The following is a 23,200-nucleotide window of genomic DNA, read 5'->3' as shown; positions in this document are numbered from 1 at the left end:
ATTGATGTCTGAAATACTGCCCTGTGATACAAACAAGAGGGACATTGAGTCAGCAATTAAATCACTGAAGACTAAGGACTCTCATGGATATGATGGAGTGCCTGTCAGATTATTAAAGTACTGTACTGCACATGGTAGGCCTGTATTTAACCATATTTGTAATTTTTCCTTTAGGAATGGTCAGTTTCCTGAACGATTAAAGTACTCAGTAGTAAAGCCACTTTATGAAAAGGGAGAAAGGGATCATTTAAATAATTTTAGATCTATTTCTATGCCATCTGTGTTCGCTAAAGTTATTGGAAAGGCTGTGTATGTAAGGATAATTGATCATTGTATATCACACAATTTGCTATCAGATGTACAGTTCGGCTTTAGAAATTGTTTAACAGGTGAAATTGCTATATTCTCTTTTCTCTGTGAGGCTGGATGGGTTAAATAAAAGGTATTGAGCGCTATGCATATTTTTTTGATTTAACTGAGGCATTTGATTGTGTTTATCACAAAATATTGCTCCAGAAGTTGGACCATTAAGGAATACGCGAAGTAGCTCACAACTGGTTCACCTCTTACTTTAGCAACAGACAGCAAAAGGTTATTATTCACAATGTTGAGAATGGCTGTGATGTGGGGTCTGACTGGGGTACGGTCAAGTGGGAGGTGCCCCAGGGATCAGTGATGGGGCTACTCCTGTTCCTTAATGATATAAATGATATACCCAATAGTATTACGGGTAACTCTAAAATATTTCTGTTTGCTGATGACGCTAGCTTGGTAGTAAAGGATGTTGTGTGCAATATTGGCTCTGTTTCAAATAGTGCAGTTCACGACCTAAGTTAATAGCATGTAGAAAATAAACTAACATTAACTCACAGTAAGATCCAGTTTTTACAGTTGCTAACACTCAATGTCGGGTGATACTGAGGGAATTAGATTAGGAAATGAGACACTTAAAGTAGTAAAGGAGTTTTGCTATTTGGGGAGCAAAATAACTGATGATGGTCGAAGTAGAGAGGATATAAAATGTAGACTGGCAATGGCAAGGAAAGCATTTCTGAAGAAGAGAAATTTGTTAACATCGAGTATAGATTTAAGTGTCAGGAAGTCGTTTCTGAAAGTATTTGTATGGAGTGTAGCCATGTATGGAAGTGAAACATGGACGATAAATAGTTTAGATAAGAAGAGAATAGAAGCTTTCAAAATGTGGTGCTACAGAAGAATGCTGAAGATTAGATGGGTAGATCATATAACTAATGAGGAGGTACTGAATAGGATCGGGGAGAAGAGAAGTTTGTGGCACAACTTGACTAGAAGAAGTGATCGGTTGGTAGGCCATGTTCTGAGACATCGAGGGATCACCAATTTAGTATTGGAGGGCCATGTGGAGGGTAAAAATCGTAGAGGGAGACCAAGAGATGAATACGCTAAGCAGATTCAGAAGGATGTAGGTTGCAGTAGGTACTGGGAGATGAAGAAGCTTGCACAGGATAGAGTAGCATGGAGAGCTGCATCAAACCAGTCTCAGGACTGAAGACAACGACAACAACAACAACACTTTATTCAACAAAGCCTGACGTTTTAATTTCACAGAATGGGCATATGATTAGTGAAACTGAACAGTTCAAATTTCTAGGTGTTCAGATAGATAGTAAGCTGTCGTGGAAAGCTCACATTCAGGATCTTGTTCAAAGACTTAATGCTGCCATTTTTACTATTCGAACGGTATCTGAAGTGAGTGGTCGTTGGTCACGAAAATTAGTCTACTTTGCTTATTTTCATTCACTAAAGTCATATGGTATTATATTTTGGCGTAACTCTTCCTATTCTAAAAGGATATTTTTGGATTAGAAATGGGCAGTTCGGGCAATAAGTGGTGTTAGTTTATGAACCTCTTGGGGACACCTTTTCACGAGTCTGGGTATTTTGACATTGGCCTCTCAATATACAGGGTGTTACAAAAAGGTATGGCCAAACTTTCAGGAAATATTCCTCACACACAAAGGAAGAAAATATGTTAGGTGGACATGTGTCCGGAAACGCTTACTTTCCATGTTAGAGCTCATTTTATTACTTCTCTTCAAATCACATTAATCATGGAATGGAAACACACAGCAACAGAATGTACCATCGTGACTTCAAACACTTTGTTACAGGAAATGTTCAAAATGTCCTCCATTAGAGAGGATACGTGCATCCACCCTCCATCGCATGGAATTCCTGATGCGCTGATGCAGCCCTGGAGAATGGCGTATTGTATCACAGCCGTCCACAATACGAGCACGAAGAGTCTCTACATTTGGTACCAGGGTTGCGTAGGCAAGAGTTTTCAAATGCCCCCATAAATGAAAGTCAAGAGGGTTGAGATCAGGAGAGCGTGGAGGCCATGGAATTGGTTCGCCTCTACCAATCCATCGGTCACCGAATCTGTTGTTGAGAAGCGTACGAACACTTTCGACTGAAATGTGCAGGAGCTCCTTCGTGCATGAACCACATGTTGTGTCGTACTTGTAAAGGCACATGTTCTAGCAGCACAGGTAGAGTATCCTGTATGAAATCATGATAACGTGCTCCATTGGGCGTAGGTGGAAGAACATGGGGCCCAATCAAGACATCACCAACAATGCCTGCCCAAACGTTCACAGAAAACCTGTGTTGATGACGTGATTGCACAATTGCGTGCGGATTCTCGTCAGCCCACGCATGTTGATTGTGAAAATTTACAATTTGATCACGTTGGAATGAAGCCTCATCCGTAAAGAGAAAATTTGCACTGAAATGAGGATTGACACATTGTTGGATGAACCATTCGCAGAAGTGTACCCGTGGAGGCCAATCAGCTGCTGACAGTGCCTGCACACGCTGTACGTGGTACGGAAACAACTGGTTCTCCCATAGCACTCTCCATACAGTGACGTGATCAACGTTACCTTGTACAGCAGCAACTTCTCTGACGCTGACATTAGGGGTATCGTCAACTGCACGAAGAATTGCCTCGTCCATTGCAGGTGTCCTCGTCGTTCTAGGTCTTCCCCAGTCGCGAGTCATAGGCTGGAATGTTCCGTGCTCCCTAAGACGCCGATCAATTGCTTCGAACGTCTTCCTGTCGGGACACCTTCGTTCTGGAAATCTGTCTCGATACAAACGTACCGCGCCACGTCTATTGCCCCGTGCTAATCCATACATAAAATGGGCATCTGCCAACTCCGCATTTGTAAACATTGCACTGACTGCAAAACCATGTTCATGATGAACACTAACCTGTTGATGCTACGTACTGATGTGATTGATGCTAGTACTGTAAAGCAATGAGTCGCATGTCAACACAAGCACCGAAGTCAACATTACCTTCCTTCATTTGGGCCAATTCGCGGTGAATCGAAGAAGTACAGTACATACTGACGAAACTAAAATGAGCTCTAACATGGAAATTAAGCGTTTCCGGACACATGTCCACATAACATCTTTTCTTTATTTGTTTGTGAGGAATGTTTCCTGAAAGTTTGGCTGTACATTTTTGTAACACCATATATATATAACTCAGTTAATACTCGGCAGAAATCAAACCTCCATTTGGATCGGACTTAAGTCTTGTGCAGAAAGGTGTGCAGTATACTGCTGCATCCATTTTCAGTAAGCTACCACTCGAATTCAAAAATCTTAGCAGTAATCCACGCGCTTTCAAATCAAGACTGAAGAGTTTCCTCATGGGGTCACTCCTGTTTTGTCGAGGATTTCCTTGAAAAATTAAGCTGATACTTGTTGATTGTGTTTACTTGAACTTATGGACAGACTTTTTTCCAGTTCATAAACATTTATTTTTATCTGTTAATACTTTTATGTTATAATTTCATGTACTGACACGTTCCATGACCTTGAAGATTTGCTCCTCAGTTTGGTCCTAAAGAACTTGACGTGTAAATAAATAAAATAAATAACGTGGGTCTACAGTTATTATGTTGAGACCAATGTTCAGTCTTCACAGTGGGTAGGGAAAGGTTGATCCAAGACCCAAAAAAAGCTCGTCAGGTCAGGTCAAATGTCAAAGGCATGCTGATAGTTTTCTTTGACTTCGAATCATTAGTTAATCATGAATTCGTGCCACAGGGACAAACTGTTAATCGATGATACTTTCGGGACATGTTGCAACGCCTGCGAGAAAATGCGAGAAGGAAACGGCTTGAAACGTGGCGAGACATATCATGGCACATGCATCCTTGTTGGGCAATGACTGTTGCACAACAAATGAAATCACTGTGCTGCCACATCCTCGAGACATGGCCCCCGGAACTTTTTTAATTTCAACGTTGAAAACCTCGTTGAAAGGACGAAGATTTGCAACGATAAACGAGATAAAAGAAAATTTGCAGATGGCACTTCGCGCGATCCAGTAAGACATGTACCAAGACTGCTTCCGGAAGTGGAAACGGCGTTGGGAGCAGAGTACCAGTATGCCAATTGTGGAGGAGAGTATCTCGGAGACCATGCACCGTAAGTTAAAGGTAAACGTAGAAAAGAAAATTTTCGTGGACAGAGCTCTGGAATTTTTTGAACAGACCTCATATGTCGCTTACTTTCTGGAAGAATCGCTGTTGGGATAAGAACCACCTATCTATCAAAATGGGGATGGTGGCGATAAAAAAGTAGTATAGTCCACGATGTGCAAATACCCGGACTTTATTTATTCATCCAGTATTTGAGAATGAGAGACTTCGTGACTTGCAGCAAACCTTACACATAATTTCAAACCTTTATGAGATTTTTACTCTCTGACGACCTCACAGAATGATGAAAGGGAAAAAATTTTTCGCGTACTACAGTTTCCCTATTCATGCAGTAAAGCTCCCACATCAGGCATGACGTTTTAATTTATTAGTTATTAAATAGTAACAGTATTCATGGCACATTTTACAGACAATATTCACAACCTTCACTGAATGCACGTGCAAAATTGTATCATTGTACGACTCAAAATTCAGGAGATATGACGTCATAAACACTGAGATGCATGAAACACTGAAGGATCATGCGAGACATTAAATTTATTACTTCTTTGATACTAACTCTATTCGCAACATATTTCGCAGACAGTGTCCAGATATGTCGCTGAATGTATCTACAAAATTGTCATTGCACGACACATAGTTCAAGAAACACGACATCATAAACATAGAGCTGCATGAAAACGAAACCGAAGGGCGAAATTCGCCAGACTCAGAAGTGAAATATGTGTACAGATATGTAAGGAATATATTTGTGATGCGCACATATGGACAAGCTGCTGGTACAAAACTCATTCTAAGACCCAAGATTGTTTTCTGCCAATCTTGGTATACACATTACTTACTACCTGGAAAGAAGTTCTTTCCAGACAATGACCAGCAGCCTTCTGTAGTGGTGGGGGTGATAATGCAGAAAGAGAAGAGGGGGAAGGAGGACATTGACTCAGATATGAGGGAGGAGGTGATAGGCTGAGCGTGGGGGAGGGTGGGTGGATACAGAAAGGAGAGGAGATGAAAAGAGAAAGGGGGAGATGTACAGGGGAAGAAAGAGGAGGAGATGGACAAAGAGATGGGGAGAAGGAAATGGATACAGAAGAGGGAAGAGGAGATTATAGTGAGGGGGGGGGGACTTTGAGATGGACACAGAGGTGTGGGAGGAGGATGATTCAAAGGCAGCAGGAAGAGTTGGACTAAGAGGGGGAGGAGGAGATGGGCAGTGAAAGGGGAAGGAGGAGTAGAAAGATAGGGGTGAAGGTAGTGGGCTGAGAGAAGGAGATGGACAAAAAGGGGGTCGGAAGAGATGGACAGAGAGAGGGGAAAGAGCAGATGGACTAATTGAACTGGAAGAAATACGTATTTTGGCAGTGCCGGGTATTCAGATAGTTGTTATAAAGACAGTTGCAAGCATCATTAAATCTTTATTGGTATTGCAGGCGTCTCGTTTGGAATTTGTGGAATAATCCGAAGCTGAATATCATTAACTTACATTGCCTTTTATTAGAACTTATATCCATCAAATCAACATGTAAGCAGCGAAAATGTTGGAGAACAGTGAGCTAAAGTACCAGTACCGTGTAAGGCTTACTACGTACATCCTGAAAGTGTGCTGCCAGATTTGCCTTTTATTCAGTTCATGTGATGGTTTTGTGACATTACATTGGATCTGCAGGTTTCAGTTGGTCTGCTAAGACTTTTCCTCCTGGGGGAACATGACAAGTACGGTAGGCCTTTATCTGCTGTTGCATTATTTGGTATGAGATTGGTTTGCTTACAATCGTCCACTCTATTTTCCACAATTTCGTTAATATCAGGGTATGTTAGCTCATTCAGCTAGAGTAGGACTGACCTGCATCTCTTGAAACAACTTATTCTGTTGTGCCCGTCCTCAGATAAAGTGAATGGTGACGAAAATTTAGGTTAAGTTCCCTATCCAGCTTTTTAGCTAGTTTGCGTATGGTACTGCCATATCAAACCAGAGTCGTTATCAATGTTCGAAAGTATTACATTTTTATATTATTCTTTGTCTAGTTGCATCAGCTATCAGTTCGATTGCGTTCATGTCATACGAATTGTTGAATACAAGTAGGCCTAAAGTTCTGCAACAGCCGTTATAGTTGAAGTTCCGCTGTTGGGTTAACTGTGTAGCTGCACCCTTGGAATACTACGCCATTTGAATGTAGTAACTAGTAGTCTCCACCAGTTACAGGTAAAGTGTGAAATGTATGAAATGTAGCCGTTTATTAACACACGCATATATTTTCGCAAACCTTCATTTGTACTGCAGTTCCAAAAAATGTAAATATTCGAATTTGGTCAAAAGAATTTAAGAGGCCAGATGTAAGGACTGGGTATTTCTTAAAATTTAGATATAAAAACTTTCGCCCCCGGGTGGGCTCGAACCACCAACCTTTCGGTTAACAGCCGAACGCGCTAGCCCATTGCGCCACTTTTTTTCTTTTTTTACAGAACAGTACATTTTTATTGTATTTTACTAAAACATACATTTCAAGTATTCAACAGTACAATTAATGATTAAACCATTTGCAACAGTAAAGAAAGAACCAGTTTTAAACTATTTATATGCTAAATATGTCTAATACAGTAATAATGGAAAAACAAACTTTAAAAGTGGGTTACAGTAAAAACTTTGCTCAAGATAACTCAGATTATTCTAAGGTGCAAACTATTGTCACCCAATCACTGGTTTTGTCTACAAAGTTGAATTCACTGTTTAATTTGTAAACTGTCCATTGAATAAAAAATAATAGCATATTTAATACCAGTTTTCTTGACTATGAACCAGTTTAAATACAATCCAATTAAACACATACAATAACACACAAAAAAAAAGTTTCGGAAGCAAGGTTAAAGTAAATAATAATAAGGAACCAAGTGACTTATTTTTCTTCTGTTCGTTCTCGTTCAAGGTGTAGTGGTTTCACATATTTAACCAACACCCATTCTTTCAAAAATGATCTTCAGCATGTTGCCATAGTGCTTCTTGTGGTTGCGATACGTGCTGATTTTTGCATATTCACACTTCATGTAAACGCAGAATTCTATCTCGTTGTCCGACCAAAGTTTGTGGGTGACATAACTAACATATTTTCCCAGTAACCAGCTAATGGCGTTGGTTTTTAATTTTGGAAAGTATGTCATGTCCGGTCTCAGGAGGAGCGACGGCGTTATATATTGCGTAGAGGATCTGGTGAGAAAGGCGATTTGTTGCCTGATCCAATTCCAGTTATGCACATTGCCACCACAGGTGAATCTGTGGCTGAGTGTATCCACCAGATTGCATTTTCCACAAAGGTGTGTCTGGTTTAAACCGATCCCATATAGTCTCTCGTTGGTGCTGATGACATTATTAACTGTTTTGTACCATGCGGAAATAGCGTCTGTAGATAGCCCGGCATAGTTGATGTTCCGCCATACAGCTTTCCAGTCACAATTTGGGAATTTCGTTTAAATTTTGTTTCTACCCTCATTTAACTTCTTTTCAAGTATGATGTCGCGCGCTTTGATACGTGTGTTGCTTCTGATTTCGTCACTAAGATAACTTGCTTCGAGGAAAAAGTTCCTCACATACTGCAGACGGGCATTAATCCTTCGCACATCAATCGGTGCTTGCAGGCTATGGGGTGTCACAGCCTCAAAGAGCTTTGCGGCTATACATTGTGGAAGTTCTCTGAGTATATGGAAAGTCCGTTTGAGGAACAGAGCAGACGCTTTATTGCGAATATCCACCAAACCGAGGCCCCCGTTTCTGACATCCAGTATAACCGTAGTCGCACCAACCCTGAATATGTCTCCTCGCCATAAATAATTGGTAACAGTGGACATGATCCCTTTCGCTACTAGTTTAGGGATTGGAAATACCTGCGCAGTGAAATACGCTTTAGACAAAACGCAGGAGTTGATGAATCTCACTTTTTGCACCATGTCCATAGTTCGATGGATGTTCTCCATTACAGCACCATGAACTTTCCTCCTAGTTTCCGTCCAGTTAAAAGCAGCCATCCGCATCGGACATGCCATTAAGGTGATTCCCAAAGTTTTATGTTTGTTGTCTTGTTTTGCCCATGCCAGTCGAAGGTGATCTAGGCCCCGTAGATTCAATATGTGACTTGTTTTCATTTGCTGTCGCTCCCGACGCTAGACAATATCTTTGGATTTCTCTTTCCAGTGTAACTGTCTCCTCCTTATTCCTTATTACAAACGCCCACGTCATCAGCATAAGCTCGTATGACAGTTTTCTCACCACTCAATGTTATGCTTGTTAATCTTGCGTGGACAGTGCGGAGGAAGGGCTCTAAAGATACTGAAAATAAAAACATTGATAAGGGACTGCCCTGTGGAACCCCTCGCCTTAACTGTATGGGTTTTGATGTTTGGCCATTGATTGCTATTTTCGCATTTACACCTGTTGCAATATTCCTTAGCATGTTCACAATCTGGGGGTGGAAAGCCATTCTTGACAGCGTCGCAAAGAGGTATCTATGACTAACGCGGTCAAAAGCTTTGTTGAAATCTATAAAGATTAAAGCACATTTTATACTTGTCACTGAGGTAATTGCAATGACGTCTCTGTATGCAGATAGACTTTCGAATATCGTTCTGGTCGGAGAGCAAGATTGGTGATGACTCAATATTTTGTTGGAAAAGGCAGAGAGTCTTTTGTTGATAATACGCGAAATTATTTTGTAATCAGAATTTAGTAGCGAAAGAGGCCGAAAATTGTTTAAGTTGGTTTTGCCTTTACTCTTAGGAATCAGTACTATTTTACTTTCCTTAAACTCTGCAGGGACCGGTTTTCCGTTCAGGACCTCATTTGCCATGGAAGTGATCTTGTCCCCAATTATAGACCAGTAGCGGGCATAAAACTCCACAGGGAGGCCATCAAGTCTCGGAGATTTGTTGAGAGGTGAGTTACGCCCTGTCTCATGCACTTCATCTTTAGTAATAGGTGACAGGATGTCAGCGTTGTCTGTTCCCGACAATTGTGGACCTAAAATAGTGAGAAAGTCCTCGAGAGCTGCATCTTCCACTGTGGTAGGGGCATATAAGGTTTCATAGTACCTGTGGACTTCGTCCAGTATTTGTTTCTGGCATGTGAGCCTCGTACCAGTATGCGTCTGGACTTCATCAATTAAAGTTAGACGTCTGTTTTTAGCATGCCGCACCAAGTGATACAGAGAAGCTGTTTCATCTGCTACGACTGATGTGGCTTTCGATTTAATTTTGAGTCCCTCCATCTGTTGCCGTTTAATGCTTAATAACTTGGCTTTTATTTTTTTGATATCATTTAGACGAATTACGTCATCATGGCCCTGTTGATATAAGTCTCTTAAAACTTTATAATAAAACTCCATTGTATTCCTCAACTCCCTGTGCCTCGCTGCACTATACTGCATGACAACTTTCCGCAGCCTTGGTTTAGCCCTCCTTGTCCACCAGTCAATGACTGTTGGGTGCTTGTCTACTGTGCGGAGGCACATAGTCCACGCAAACCTTATTTCCTGTTCCAGTTCTTCGTCAGTTAAAACAGAGATATTTAAGTTCCATTGGCCTCTGAATCGACGGGTTGGCTGTACACTTAGATTAAAGCAAGTTAAAAGTGTACTGTGATCGCTAAAATACACTGGAATAGTCTCAACGTTTAATAAATAATTTTGCAAATTTGGTGACACGTAAATTCTATCTAGTCTGCTGCGGGAGTGGCTGGTTATATACGTGAACCCGACTGACGTCGGGTGCTGAAGTTCCCACACATCCTTAAGGTGTAGATCACTTACTAACTTTTTTAACTGTGGCGAGTAGTTGAAGTTGGGTTATTGATCTTTCTGGTTTAAAACACAGTTAAAATCTCCACCTAGTATAAGAGAACACGGATTTTTCCTCAATAAATAAATCAGTTCATCTTGAAAAAACTTCGCACGATCCAATTTGTGGGAAGTTCCTGATGGGGCGTAAAGGTTAATCACTGTCACATCGAAAATTTTTATGCCTATGGCTCTTCCTGATTCTAGTCGTTCGATTTCAGTCACCGGAATGCCTTCCCTTATAAGAATGGCTGTACCGATATTGGCTTCCGTAGAAACATTAACAATTTCAAAAAAGCCTGGGATCCGAAATTCCGTTATCGCAACTTCTTGTAGCAACGCGATATCTGTTCCGGACTGGTACAAGAATTCTTTTAGTGCTGCCAATTTCAAGGGTGACTGTATTTTATTAATGTTAATAGTAGTAATGCTATAAGCTTGCAGCACAGACATACCGGAAGAAGCTATTTGGGATGAGGTTCGGTATGATTATAGCAGCAAACGTGCTTCCCTACAAGGCACGATCTTTACAAGCTGTGTGCCCATTACATGTACTAACTGCCTAGAAAAATTTGCACTGCTTTTAAACAAATAGCTTGAGAAGAAAAGTATCCTGAAATCCTGACGATGCATTGCTATAAGTCACTGTGGCCATTCTCTTTCTCCTCGTCAGTGTTGGCCCTGATGACTTCATATTTAATATTCTTTTTCTTGAGGTCTTTCTTCTCTGGTGTGACTTTCGCTTGATGACGCGTGGCAGCAAGACCCGGTGTCTGTCGCAGCCGCCGGCGGTGGCTGAATGGGGCAACGGCCGTGGCTTGCGAGTCGTCAATGTTTGGTTCCGGCGTGGTGTCTGTTGTGTTGTTTTGCTGGCGAGGCGGTGATGCTTGTGTATTTCCTCCTTCGGCGCGGCGTTGCGCTTCGGAGTCAGCAGGTTCTTTACCTGGTACTTCCTCGTACGGTTCGCACTGTATGGGTTGTGCACTTGATGCGGTTATTTCAGCCGTGACCTCAGGCTCAGGGTCACATTTCCGTGAAAAATCACTACCCGCTGCGTCAGTATCTGTTCGTGGCGGTGTAAGTCCTTGTGCGGAAGTGGGAGCCACATCGACCTTCATTCCATCTCCTTTTTCCACTTCCAACAGATCTTCAGGACTGGGCTTCGGCCTCCTGGCAACGGGTGTTTCACAGGAAGAGTCCTCATCAACATTTCTTTCAGTGTCCTCTAGAGGACGCTTTTTTGTGGGAATCTCGCTGTCACGGGACGGAATTTCAGCAGTTAATGCAGGTTTTAAAGACGGAAAGTCATTAACATTAAGTGCAACATTTTCAGAGGTAGTAACAGGATCCACGACCGCCGTCGGCTCTGTTGTATTACTGGCTGGCAACAAATCGTTGAGTGTCAATTTCCGGCGTTGCGTAAGGTTATTTGTTAGCACAAATACACGGCGAGGGCAGTCCTGACGGCGGTGACCAGACTCGTTACATACATGACATGTAGGGGTTTGCCCTGAGTACATAACATGCGCCTTGTGCCCGTCAAGAAAGATGTGGGAGGGAATGTTTGATTTCACTTCCATCTCCACGGAGCGAATGCCGTTAAAGCACTGCAGCTTGAAATGCGAAGCCCACCTTTCGTTGACTATTTGCCTGACAACTCCGTACTTTGAAAGGACATCTTTAATTTTCGAATTGTCTACTTCTATGGGAATATTCAAAACCCTAACATTCCTAATTACAGACTCGGAATTCCGGAGTTTGACAGTACTTTTAGTACCATCACGGTGTATAAATTCCGTTTCATAACCAAATTTTGCCAGAAAGCGGTCTACACTCGCGGAATCGTTAAACATTACAAAAATGCAGTATTCATCAGAGTCCAGCTGCATGGTATGAACAGATTCAGAATGAAGGCCAATTACCTCGGTAATCCAGTCGTGTATTTCAAGTGCAGAGGGCTGTACTCGACGGGTGTACTTGTCGAACGTGAAAATCACGGTGTTTTTTCTCACGGAGTTTGCCATGGTGTTCTGCAGCGAAGAAATCTCGGACAACGCCGAAATCACAACGGCACTTCGTAGAAAGATGACACGAAAGAAGACCAGATGCTCAATTGATAACGCTTAATTCACGTGCAAAACGTCAATAAACGAGCACAAAACACGAAAACACTGGCGTAAACACTGAACGTTTACGGAGCAAACTTGAGGAGCGTGCGACCGCTGCGGCAGCTAATGCCAGACTGAAGTTCCCTATCCAGCTTTTTAACTAGTTTGCGTATGGTACTGCCATATCAAACCAGAGTCGTTATCAATGTTCGAAAGTATTACATTTTTATATTATTCTTTGTCTAGTTGCATCAGCTATCAGTTCGATTGCGTTCATGTCATACGAATTGTTGAATACAAGTAGGCCTAAAGTTCTGCAACAGCCGGTATAGTTGAAGTTCCGCTGTTGGGTTAACTGTGTAGCTGCACCCTTGGAATACTATGCCATTTGAATGTAGTAACTAGTAGTCTCCACCAGTTACAGGTAAAGTGTGAAATGTATGAAATGTAGCCGTTTATTAACACACGCATATATTTTCGCAAACCTTCATTTGTACTGCAGTTCCAAAAAAATGTAAATATTCGAATTTGGTCAAAAGAATTTAAGAGGCCAGATGTAAGGACTGGGTATTTCTTAAAATTTAGATATAAAAACTTTCGCCCACGGGTGGGCTCGAACCACCAACCTTTCGGTTAACAGCCGAACGCGCTAGCCCATTGCGCCACGGAGGCGTCTAAGTCGTTATGATACCTATTATCATTATAGTTATGGAGCATAACGGAAAGATGCTTCGGTTGTATTTATATGTATTGAGTTTGTAAGTCAGTGCCAGAAAAGGTCCGTATTCTACTGTAGCATGATGAACCTCTCAAGTCTGACTCTAAAGATTTCCTCGTGTTGTTAGGATCCCTGAGTACTCGGCGTCCTCACTGCAATTCAGAAGGGAAAGGGTCGAGATTGACGTGAAAGGTGTTATGATTATTTACAACAAACGAAAAGCAAGAAGAAGACAATGGATTCATCCTCTACTTCTGGAGTGGCTGTCAAAGGAATTATTTCAGTGATCTTAGTAAAATCATTTGGATATCGTTTTTGACTATGGTGTAGAAGGATCACTGACCTGTGATTTAATTGCCTACTGGAAAAAGAAAGAGACGCTCAGATTTGGAGCAGACACTCGCATATGTGTCCATGCAACTCCATAACGAGACAGAGTCACGAAAGCAGTGTGGCAACAAGAGTAGCGCAGGTGATTCCAGAAGGACTGTACAAACAGAAGATGTAGAATTGTATAGCTGACTCTGACAGATGGCCGAAATCCGGGCAGAGGTTACAGGCATAGGGTCACCATGAACAGTCGAATCAAGGCTACTACCACAAGCTTGGTTGGGGTCTCGAGTTTCCATAAGTCGTTTACGCCATACCGTAGACAAAAGAGACATCCATGGTGTACAGCTAGAGTGAACAGGGACACTTGAGTGGTCTTCTGTGACGTTCAACGATGACGCTCACTTCTGTTTGGGCCATCAGGTAAATTGTGTGTAGGGAATCCAAATTATTGCCGATCGGCTGACCTCTGGTCTACGTATGTCAGATGTAGTACATATTAAAAAAAAGTCGCATGGATGATATTCTAGGGTGTCATCAAACCGAGCAAAAGTTTTTAGCATGCAAAAGCATGTAGGGCCTAATAAGACTCATTTGTGGTGTAAACTGAAGAAGTTCATGTATAAACCTAACGAAATATCTTGCGTGTAATATATCTCTGTTTCCAACCAACAGTTTGATACATAGTGTCAATACAAGGAATAAGAACAATCTACACTTACCTTGGTTCAGAAAGGTGTCCAATATTCAGTAACACACATTTTCAATAAATTGCCACTAAACATAAAAATATTGGTTTCAGATACAGCATAGTTTAAACAGAGTGTTCAAGACGTTTTGATAGACAACTCCTACTGTACAGTAGAATATCTTAACACGGACTGTTAGCCCAGTTTAAGTAAAAATGTCTGTTGGATTTCAGTTTTGACAGCACTTGGTCACAACAGTCAAGATTAGGTATTTTGTGTATGATAATTTTATTAAAAGTACATTCCTTCATTCTGACAGTATTAATTCTGTAAATATTAGCAGGTCCAGTTTACTGTAATGTATTCAGATTTCATGACAATGTCCGGACGAATGATCAGGGTTGTGAGTACTATATTCAGATGTTCTGTGTTTCTTACGTTATACTTTCTAACGTGTTACACACCCACGAGAATCATCTGGTTTTTGGGCTAATGGAACTAAAACTGAATCTAATCTAATCTACAGCTCACAGCTCTTGTGGATGGCAGTGACGGAAAGCAAACATTCACCTTTAGGTGGGGGTTTTTCATTCCGCGCAAAATATAAAATTGAATGTTAATTGCATAGGTCTTTATACAGTTTTTAGGAACAACAGTTTATGATAATGAAGGATTTTACCAAAAAAATAGGAAATATATCCTACAACTAATAAGTTCTCCCCAAACCAAGAGTAATTTTTGAGGAGAAAGGGCTCCAGTTCTTATTATTTTAATTGACTTATACTACACATTTCTGACTGCAAAGGACTAAACAGACAGATTGGTCTGAATGCCAAGTTTATTGTCAATAGCATTTTGAGCCGTGTGTGGCTCGTGTTTGTGCCATCTCTTATTTAATGTCCTATTTTTGCCATACTGCCTCCTTGTTATATGTTAGTTTTGGTTACTTGTGTCACTGAGTTGCTACCTTGCCTGCCCATGAGCGGCAGCAGCAGCACTTATTGATATAAGCCCTGCCGTATTATCTTTGTGGCACTGCTATTACTTCCTGGTTGTCGTGTGTCATGAAGTCTGTTGGAACGCGCCAGTAGTGGAGTTCGGACCTGGCAGTGTTTGAGTTAGGATGTGGCAAGTTCAGTCAGGACACAGCAGGAGCGAGGTCCGGCAGCCATGACTCGCCCGATGGTTGCTGACACATATCACTTAAGTGCGGATGACCTTGGTGGGTCGTCCATCGGTTGTCTTGGCAGACAACGTGTATTTTGGCCGGTATCCTTTATGGGTTGGCTGTGTGTGCCAACTCGTTATTTGTCCTTGTTATTGGACTGCCACTGCCATTAGCATTGTCTATTTCTTCATGCAAGTGTTTGTGAAACTGTGTGTAGTTTGTGTGATTTCAACTGACAAGATATTTCAAATGCTGTCGGCGTACTGGTGTGCGACCAATCAGTCGGTTGGCGTGGAGCAGTGAGGAACTCCCGGCGGGGCGTAGTTTGGCCGGACCTGCTGGTGGTCTCTACACAGTGTCGGAGTGTGTGGCACTGTTCCCATTGCTACGAGGTCCATGGCTCACCAACCCTGGACACGAAAGATGAGTTTTGATTTAACCTACCAGCAATTCAAGACAGTTCACATTGTGTCATCTGGAGTTTGTCGTCGGCTGTTGGGATGTTCCTGCAAGCAAGAATGTGGTTTTCAAGTTGGAAAATTCTAGCCACTCTCCAGTGGAGTTTCACTGTATTTGGTTATTTGAATTGAAGTGCACCAGCGGAATCTTCTGCCTTGTGGCCATTAACATTCTGGTTACCTGCCCTAGCCATTGGCGTAAATTTCAGGCAGTGTAGTTTCCTCATCGTGTTGTTGTCCAGCACGGTGTGTAGTTTGACAGCTCCATGTATGATTGGTTGTGGGTACCAATATCTTCTACGTTGTTCCGTTGAACTCCCTGTTGTGCCCTGGTTGAGTGAAGTGGAAGTTATCTTATCGGTGGGTCCGTTGACTGTCAGTCAGATGGGTTGTCGTCGAATCATGAATGGTTGGCCTGACTGCTTGTCTCATCTAAGCAAGCATTAGTGTTTGAATTACAGACCGACTCTCGAACATCTGAGCGCCCTTGGGTGTACTGCTTTATTTTTTTAAAAATTTAATTTGTTCTTGTTGTTTGTACTTGCCTAGTTTAAAGTACTGTTTCACATAAGCCCTTTGGCATTTTAAAAATTTTAATGTTGTTGAATTTTTTTTAAGTGTTGGGCCTTTGTTTACTTCCACCTAACTAAAGAACTGTTTTAAGATATGGCTTGGCTGTTAAATTTATGATTATGCTTGAGTTTTAAGTTATTGGCCTTTAGCCATTTTTTAAAGTGGCTTTCAGCCAGTAATTAGGTCCCAAGATAAAGGATGTGTTTTTTTTTTTTTTGTTTTTTTTTTTTAAATATCTTTTTTAAATGTTGTGATGTTTGATCAAATAATAAAGTTGTATGTTCAAGTGTAACCGACAGGCCTTATTTTGGCCCCTTTCCACAATTTGTCCTATCTGACTTGTCCTGCAGGATTAGCAGGGCGTATCACATTTGTATTTCTTTATTCAACCTGTAAATTGTGGTTTAGTACATAGTTTGTACAAATAACATAGGATAAGCCACATTTGATATAGTACTTACAAGTTTATACATATTGTGATTCAGAAAACAGCATTTGACACATGTTGAAAATTGGTAACATATTTATAAAAACAATAAGGTGATTGGAAAATAGTATGGTTAAGAATATGTGATCAATTACACTATATTTTCTTGATGCTCCAAAAAATCAGGAACAGAATAGAAGCAGTGGTCAAGCAAGCACTCTTTTTGTTTCACTTTGAATATGGGTAAATTTTGTATTTGTTTCACTAGAAAGAATGGCATGTGATTATACACTATGTGATAAAAAGTATCTGTACACCTGGCTGAAAAGTACGTACAAGTTGGTGATGCCCTCCATCGTTAATGCTGGAATTCAATATGCTGTTGGCCCACACTTAGCCTTGATGACAGCTTCCACTCTCGCAGACATTCGTTCATGGGGAATCGCAGCCCATTCTTCAAGGAGTGCTGCACTGAGGAGGTGTATTGATGTTGGCCGACGAGGCTGACACGAAGTCAGCGGTTCAAAACATCCCAATGGTGTTCTATAGGTTTCAGGTCATAACTCTGTGCAGGTCAGTCCATTACAATGATATTATTGTCATGTAACGACACTGCCGCAGGCCGTGTATTATGAACAGATGCTCGATCATGTTGAAAGATGCAGTCGCCATCCTCGAATTGCTCTCCAACAGTGGGAAGCAAGAAAGTGCTTAAAACATCAATGTAGGCATGTGCTGTGATAGTGCCATGCAAAACAACTAGGGGTGCAAGCCCACTCTGTGAAAAGCACGACCACACCATAACACCACCGCCTCCGCATTTTACTGTTGGCACTACACCCGCTGGCAGGTGACGTTCACCGGGCATTCTCCATACCTGAACCCTGCCTTCGGATAGCCATGCTGTGTACCATGATTCGTCACTCCACACAACATTTTTCCACTGTTAAATTGTCCAATGTTTACGCTCGTTACACCAGGCGAGGTGTCATTCATCATTTACCGGCATGATGTGTGGCTTGTGAGCAGCCGCTTGACCATGGAATCCAAGTTTTCTCACCTCCCGCTGAACTGCCATAGTACTTGCAGTGGATCCCGATGCAGTTTGAAATTCCTGTGTGATGGTATGGATAGATGTCTGCCTATTACACCTTACGACCCTCTCCAGCTGTCGGCAGTCTCTGTCAGTCAACAGACGAGGTTGGCCTGTATGCTTTTGTGCTGTACATGTCACTTCATTTTTCCTCTTCACTATCACATCAGTAACAGTGGACGTAGGAATCTTTAGGAATGTGAGAATCTCGCATACAGACGTATGACACAAGTGACACTCAATCACGTTTGAAGTCTGTGAGTTCCGCGGAGTGTCCCATTCTGCTCTCTCATGATGTCTAATGACTATTTAGGTCGCTGATATGGAGTACCTGGCAGTAGGTGGCAGCAAGTGCACCTAACATGAAAAACATATGGTTTTGGGGGTGTTCAGAGACTTTTGATCACATAGTGTACAACATAACGCCTGTTTGATACACTCCTCCTCTACAAATTGGTGTACTTAATGAATTGACAAGCAGGTAATGCTTCCGGCTAGTATCATGAGAGTAGAAATGACAATTATGCTTGAAGATAGTTACTTCTTTTAATATGCTTACTTTTGTGAAGCTTTGAACCTTGTAGATATATATACAGAGACTTTTAAATATTGGTCTATAGGAGTCTCAATATTTAGGATGTGTTACTATTCTAACAATCATTTTTGTAGCCTAAATGTTTTTCTACTAAGTGTGGAGTTCCCCCAAAAGATTATTCTATGAATCAGTAGGGAATGGATAATGCCATGGTACATTGTGCCCACTGATGCATGGTTTGTACATTGTCGGAGGATTCTTACATTATATATATGTGTATTTAACTTTTTATTTACATTATTCAAGTGTTTCTCCCATTTCAGGTTGTTCTAGATATGTATACATAAAAATTTTCTCATGTTCACAGATGAGAGAGTTTTTTGTGTTAAAATTTGGTGTTGATGGGTGGAATTCCTGTGAAGTGTGGAAATCAACTGACACAATTTTCAGAATTTATTATTAGCTTATTTATTTTGAACCATTGTGTTAAATCTTGTCTTACATCTGCAGGTGTGGCCTTGTTTTTAGGCTATCTACTTAATTAGGATATTTGTGTCATCAGCTAAAAGTACAGTTGCCCCTTATTAAAGGTCTGCACACATGAAAATGTTTTCTCTGTGGTGTTGAAATTCTCTAACAGCTCTTCATTATTATAAAAAATTGTTCATCACATTCTGGTTACCTATATATGCATAGAGGATACTGTAGTTTGATTTGGCAGCTGTTATTGTTATTGTTATTGCATTTTTTTTTTGCATGGAGACACCAACTGGTGTCTTTTGCAAACATCATAGCATTTTTTTACAAGTCTAGTACAGTCATATATACATAAGTGATTACATATACATGATACAAATGTACCATTGTACCTAATAAGGCACAATATTGGGTGTTACATCGTACCTATTACAAATATTCAGATTTTACACAACTCTCTCTCTCTCTCTCTCTCTCTCTCTCTCTCTCTCTATATATATATATATATATATATATATATATATAAACAAAGATTGTTTTTAGGTATATTTTTCCTTCGTGGGATGTTTCCTTCTATTATAACCATATATATATATATATATATATATATATATATATATATATATATATATATATATATATATACAAAGATGATGTGACTTACCAAATGAAAGTGCTGGCAGGTCGACAGACACACAAACCGAAACCTTTGTCCTATCCAAAGGCCTCACCTTCAGCCCCACTCCCAGATTTAACCAAACAGTCCTCGTCAAAGATTTACTGTCCTACACCCGTACTCTCTGCTGGAAATATCACTTTGCCACGAAGAAAAATGATCCTAATCCTACTCCTAATGATTCAACTCCCCAAGACACTATCCAAATTGAACCATGCCTGGAACAGTTCCGTCCTCCGTCACAGCGGGACCCACCTCCTCTTCCTCAAAATCACCCTCTCCTAACCTTCCAGGAATTTCTGACTTCCAGCCTTGCCTCTCAATCCTTCTTAAAAAACCTTAATCCTACTCCCAACATCACCACTGCTGAAGCCCAGGCTATCCGTGATCTGAAGGCTGACCAATCCATCGTCATTCTTCCGGCGGACAAGGGTTCCACGACTGTGGTACTTGATCGTCGGGAGTATGTGGCTGAGGGACTGCGTCAGCTTTCAGACAACACTACTTACAAAGTTTGCCAAGGTAATCCCATTCCTGATGTCCAGGCGGAGCTTCAAGGAATCCTCAGAACCTTGGGCCCCCTACAAAACCTTTCACCTGACTCCATCAACCTCCTGACCCCACCAACACCCCGCACCCCTACCTTCTACCCAAAATTCACAAACCCAATCATCCCGGCCGTCCCATTGTAGCTGGTTACCAAGCCCCCACAGAACGCATCTCTGCCTACGTAGATCAACACCTTCAACCCATTACGTGCAGTCTCCCATCCTTCATCAAAGACACCAACCACTTTCTTGAACGCCTGGAATCCCTACCCAGTCTGTTACCCCCGGAAACCATCCTTGTAACCATTGATGCCACTTCCTTATACACAAATATTCCGCACGTCCAGGGCCTCGCTGCGATGGAGCACTTCCTTTCACGCCGATCACCTGCCGCCCTACCTAAAACCTCTTTCCTCATTACCTTAGCCAGCTTCATCCTGACCCACAACTTCTTCACTTTTGAAGGCCAGACATACCAACAATTAAAGGGAACAGCCATGGGTACCAGGATGGCCCCCTCGTACGCCAACCTATTCATGGGTCGCTTAGAGGAAGCCTTCTTGGTTACCCAGGCCTGCCAACCCAAAGTTTGGTACAGATTTATTGATGACATTTTCATGATCTGGACTCACAGTGAAGAAGAACTCCAGAATTTCCTCTCCAACCTCAACTCCTTTGGTTCCATCAGATTCACCTGGTCCTACTCTAAATCCCATGCCACTTTCCTTGACGTTGACCTCCACCTGTCCAATGGCCAGCTTCACACGTCCGTCCACATCAAACCCACCAACAAGCAACAGTACCTCCATTATGACAGCTGCCACCCATTCCACATCAAACGGTCCCTTCCCAACAGCCTAGGTCTTCGTGGCAAACGAATCTGCTCCAGTCCGGAATCCTTGAACCATTACACCAACAACCTGAAAACAGCTTTTGCATCCCGTAACTACCCTCCCGACCTGGTACAGAAGCAAATAACCAGAGCCACTTCTTCATCTCCTCAAACCCGGAACCTTCCACAGAAGAACCCCAAAAGTGCCCCACTTGTGACAGGATACTTTCCGGGACTGGATCAGATTCTGAATGTGGCTCTCCAGCAGGGATACGACTTCCTCAAATCCTGCCCTGAAATGAGATCCATCCTTCATGAAATCCTCCCCACTCCACCAAGAGTGTCTTTCCGCCGTCCACCTAACCTTTGTAACCTCTTAGTTCATCCCTATGAAATCCCCAAACCACCTTCCCTACCCTCTGGCTCCTACCCCTGTAACCGCCCCCGGTGTAAAACCTGTCCCATGCACCCTCCCACCGCCACCTATTCCAGTCCTGTAACCCGGAAGGTGTACACGATCAAAGGCAGAGCCACGTGTGAAAGCACCCACGTGATTTACCAACTGACCTGCCTACACTGTGAAGCATTCTATGTGGGAATGACCAGCAACAAACTGTCCATTCGCATGAATGGACACAGGCAGACAGTGTTTGTTGGTAATGAGGATCACCCTGTGGCTAAACATGCCTTGGTGCATGGCCAGCACATCTTGGCACAGTGTTACACCGTCCGGGTTATCTGGATACTTCCCACTAACACCAACCTGTCAGAACTCCGGAGATGGGAACTTGCCCTTCAGCATATCCTCTCTTCTCGCTATCCGCCAGGCCTCAATCTCCGCTAATTTCTAATTTTAATTTGCCGCCGCTCATACCTCACCTGTCTTTCAACATCATCTTTGCCTCTGTACTTCCGCCCCGACTGACATCTCTGCCCAAACTCTTTGCCTTTACAAATGTCTGCTTGTGTCTGTGTATATGCGGATGGATATGTGTGTGTGTGCGAGTGTATACCTGTCCTTTTTTCCCCCTAAGGTAAGTCTTTCTGCTCCCGGGATTGTAATGACTCCTTACCCTCTCCCTTAAAACCCATATCCTTTTGTCTTTCCCTCTCCTTCCCTCTTTCCTGAAGAGGCAGCCGTTGGTTGCGAAAGCTAGAATTTTGTGTGTATGTTTGTGTTTGTTTGTGTGTCTATCGACCTGCCAGCGCTTTTGTTTGGTAAGTCTCATCATCTTTCTTTTTAAATATATTTTTCCCACGTGGAATGTTTCCCTCTATTATATATACAATAATTTATTTTAGTTTAATATTAATATTCACTTAAAGAATATAAACACTTGTCAATCAAGAAATATTTCAGTTTCACTTTGAATAAGTTCCCTTTGTGGCACCTTATAGAGCTCGGTAATCTGTTGTACCATATTTGACCACTAATGCATGGACTATGGTCTGTTGTTTTTAATTTTGTTCTTTGTCTGTAGTAGCAGTCTTTATTTCTTGTCTTATAGGCATGCATATCAGAGCACTTTGTTGCTTTGTTTTGATGTGTCACAAAAAATATAATTAATTTGTAAAGATACAGTCAGTAGACTGGGAGGTATTTATGATGAACAAAGATTTCCCTGCATGAATCTCTATACCCTAATCCATGGATAATTCTGATTGCTCTTTTCTGTAGGGTTAATATTCTGTTCATATGTATGTCGGCAGCACAACCCCATATCTCTATCCCGTAATTAATCTGTGCAAGAATGGTTCCATAATAAATTGTTTTTAATGTCTGATGTGGGACTACTTTTGATAACTGGCTGATTAGATGTAATGAACTGCTGATTTTATTGCATAAAAATTTGATATGGTTTACCCATCTTAGATTTTCATCTAGGTCAATACCTAGAAATCTGCAGCCTTCTGTGTCCACTACTTCAATTCCACCTATGTTACTGATAGAGGTTTGGTGTGAGTTTGTAAGTTTAAATGGCAATAACTGAGATTTACTGATATTAACTTTCAAACCTTGATCTTGGAAATAAGTAGTTATTTGACGTAGGCCCTCAGTTGCTACCAACGTTAACTCATCATTTTGTTTACCAAGAAATAACAGTGAGGTATCGTCTGCATAGATTACCAATTGGGAGTTGAAAGGTTGCTCTATATCATTGATATTTCTATGTATCTTTCTCGGAATAAGCTGACAGATTTGATCGTATTATTGAATTGTATATCTTATATGTCATATATGCGGCTAGC

The 23,200-nt window shown here is 41.6% G+C and overlaps 1 protein-coding gene and 1 non-coding gene across 3 annotated transcripts in view; one reads left to right on the top strand and one right to left on the bottom strand.

Annotated features, from left to right (window-relative positions):
• Positions 1–23,200, top strand: part of LOC126183229 (multiple inositol polyphosphate phosphatase 1) — a 235,207-nt gene that overhangs the window by 144,279 nt on the left and 67,728 nt on the right. The gene's annotated exons all lie outside the window — the stretch shown is intronic.
• On the bottom strand, positions 13,025–13,098 carry Trnan-guu (transfer RNA asparagine (anticodon GUU)). The gene has a single exon. It is a non-coding gene; the product is annotated as a tRNA-Asn (tRNA).

Source organism: Schistocerca cancellata, chromosome 1 (genome assembly GCF_023864275.1).
Source record: "Schistocerca cancellata isolate TAMUIC-IGC-003103 chromosome 1, iqSchCanc2.1, whole genome shotgun sequence".
In the NCBI taxonomy this organism is placed as follows: Eukaryota; Metazoa; Arthropoda; class Insecta; order Orthoptera; family Acrididae; genus Schistocerca; species Schistocerca cancellata.
This window is presented reverse-complemented; position numbering and strand designations above follow the sequence as displayed.